This window comes from Syngnathus typhle, unplaced genomic scaffold (genome assembly GCF_033458585.1).
Source record: "Syngnathus typhle isolate RoL2023-S1 ecotype Sweden unplaced genomic scaffold, RoL_Styp_1.0 HiC_scaffold_33, whole genome shotgun sequence".
Taxonomy (NCBI): domain Eukaryota; kingdom Metazoa; phylum Chordata; class Actinopteri; order Syngnathiformes; family Syngnathidae; genus Syngnathus; species Syngnathus typhle.
In genome coordinates, this window is record NW_026871939.1 from 439,916 (window position 1) to 443,152 (window position 3,237).

General features: G+C 45.3%; 1 non-coding gene across 1 annotated transcript; it reads right to left on the reverse strand.

Annotated features, from left to right (window-relative positions):
• Positions 1 to 670: 670 nt before the first annotated feature.
• On the reverse strand, positions 671 to 752 carry trnas-gcu (transfer RNA serine (anticodon GCU)). Its single transcript has one exon. It is a non-coding gene; the product is annotated as a tRNA-Ser (tRNA).
• Between the last annotated feature and the right edge of the window lie 2,485 nt (positions 753 to 3,237).

Here is a 3,237-nt window from a genome sequence, read left to right on the forward strand (position 1 = left end):
CAGTTCTCCACCGAGCCGCCAAAGAGTAAAAATATTACGATATTGAGTCAAATACAAACCAGATTACAGATACAATGGAGCCTCGGTTTTTGACCACAATCCGTTCCAGAAGGCTGTTGGAGAACTGAATCGTTCAAATTCCAAATCATGTTTTCCCATTACAAATAATGGGAGGAAAAAACACCTTTTTAAAGTATTTATTCATTTGTACATTTTTGTCCGATCGCGCAACTGCAGTGCTTAGCCTTATTGTGACAGAGCGGTCACTAAAATTTAGAAAATATTTTTAAAGTCCTGATGTACTTTCCAAAATTTAAGTGAACCTCAGTGCCCAGGGAGCTTAATTTGGTCCAATCGTGCAACGGCAGCGCGCCGGGCGCTCACTGTTGCATTGCTTTATGAGCGTCTTTGTGTTTTAGGATGGCTTTACTGATCCCACTTGCTTCCTTTGGAGGCATGATTAGAGTTGTTGCAATCCTCAGAGTAACGAGAATGTAATAAAGAACGGAGTCGGTTGGCATGCGGGTCCTCTCGTGAGGTTCGACAATCTAATTTCGTTCGACATCCGGAGCAAAGAATTCTCAAATTTTTTGTTCAAATATTGATTTGTTCGAGAACCCGGACGTTTGAAAACCGAGGCTTTACTGTAAAACAATGTAACATTAACTTTCGACGAGGATGGGATTTGAGCCCATGCATGCAGAGCACAATGGATTAGCAATCCATCGCCTTAACCTCTCGGCCACCTCGTCTTGCTCAGATAGGGTAGACAACATGTTGTGCCGAGATACTTTGTGTGAAATGCTGAGTGGAGTAGCAACCCATCGCCTAAATATCTCAGCCATCGCATCTCATGCATGAGTTGTATGGGCCACATGATATGGCATGTACGGGGTAGTATAAGCTACAAGGTAAAATGATACGATACTTTAGATGTAAAATGAAGAAGACCTCAGCCACAAAAGAAGTGACACTGTCAGCAAAGAAAAAAAATGTTTCTATGTTGTCTCACCCCAAATCTTTGGGATCATTGGCTCTGCGCAGTTGGATAGTTCCACTAACATTTTAACATCAACATTCTTTCATGGTCTGCCTGGGTATCTCAGCTGAAGATCCTAAAGAAAAGAACCAAGATTTCTTGTATGCTATTGCATGACTGTATAGCGTCCGGCCGTCATGACTACATTTACCGTGGCACCATTGCGTCCTCTCCAGCTGTATTGCTGTTTGGGGTGGCGGCTGCACTGACTACAACTTGAAGGCCCTGCAGCACATAGTGAACACGGTTCGTAAGATTATTGGTGCTTCACTCCCCTCCTTAAAATACATTTACATCTCCCATCTCACCCGCAAGGGGACCACGATTGTGAGTGATGTGAGTCACCCCGCTCACTCTTTGTTTGATCTTCTGCTCTCTGGGAAGAGGTATAGGAGCCTGCACTCCCGCACCTGACCTTGACTTTTGTGGCCGTAGCATCCCCGGAACGAATCTGGGTCATGGTGTTTTTAAATTACCTTGCTGAATTTGTCCGTTGTTCACTGTTAGACGCAGAGACCACTGCTCCAGCAGAAGAAGCCGAAACCCTACAAACAGCAACCACAGAATCATCTCAACCACTAGACCGGACCCAGACCGACCCTCTATCGCCTACAGCCGCCGGTACGGAGACCAACCAAGCTCAGCAGCTCCCACACGCTTCAGACCCCCCCACCTCTCCAACTCCAGAAACCAATCACCCCACCCTCTTCTCATCCACCCCCCACACCTCACCCTCCACACCCCCAGAAACCAACTACCCCCCTTCTCTCATCCACCCCCCACTTCCCACCCTCCTCCATATCCTTTTCTCCCTCCCCCCCTCCACTGCCCTTCTCATCACACATGAACGAGAGGATTGAACGGGCAAACATCAATATAGCCAGCCCCCATCGATGCTCCACCCAGGATCCCCAAACCGACCTGAACGAACCCAGCCCCCATCGATGCTCCACCCAGGCTCAACCCCTCCCCATAAGCAAACTGAACAGCTCTCTACACAAACCCCCTTTCCCTCACCTAACTCCCCCCATACGTCCCCCCTTGTCCCATTACTCCCCGCAAGCCAGAGTTCTAAAGAAAATTCCTCACCCAAAAACAGCAAGAACAAGGTCACATAGCAACATACTCCAGAAGCTATCACAACGCTGATCACTCCTAGAATAAACAACCCTATTGTTGGAATAATTTAAGTAAAGCCTTGTCATTTATGAGTTTATGGCTTTTCTTTCATCTAGGTTCTTTCTCTTTAGTGACAGGGAAGTCTTTTAATATCTGTCAGCCATATGTGTCCTTCCTGTCCTTATGTTATCTGTGTGTTTTTGTTCCTGTAAGAGGTAAACACAGTTTGAAGTGGTTGCGTACAAGTTATCCCATATTTACTCAAGTCTTGTTCAAGTGTTTCGGACAAGTCACTCATTGTTATTGAGTGTTAATTTACTAAGTAGATAAAGTCTAGCCAAGGTTTAGTTGCATTGTTCCACAGGAAAAGCGGCAATTCAAGTTATCTGATCACACTCGAGAACGGCTCGGCCAACAACTGGAGAAGAACAGATGGACAGACTCTGCGGGGGTCACGGGCCGACAATGAAGTGCTAATTCACACCACACTACATTCCTTAGCTAATCAACGTTGCTACAGACACAATCTTCCCTCCCTTTAGTGTAGCAACGCCTCTGTAACCAGGGCAACCAAAACATTAAATAGAGGAGCACTTGGAGGGAGAACTCAGAATGGATGGAGATTGTAACCGAGTTTCCTCTCTCTATCGTTCTCCTCGCGAGAAAAGGCTTAATATTCTGTCTCACTTGTGGTTTGTTTGCTGTTGCTCTTTTCTTAATAGTTATTCAGTTATTGAAATAAACCTGACACCTATCATCCCAGTTCGTTCCGTCCCTGGATCAAACCTGATACCCATCCGTCAGAAACAGCTCCAGAAATCAAAACACTCCACCAGAACCAAAACAATTCGAGCGGCCCTGCTCAATATTAGATCATTAGTCAATAAATCACTTCTCATCAATGACCTCATTACGACTAATGAATTAGATATCATGTTTCTTACAGAGACCTGGCTTGATCTAGATAACAGAGAATATATCCTTAATGAATCACCTACACCTAATTTCAACTGCATTGATGCCCTCAGAATCGGAAAGAGAGGGGGAGGCGTTTTCCTAATCTATTCTGATTTGTTTCA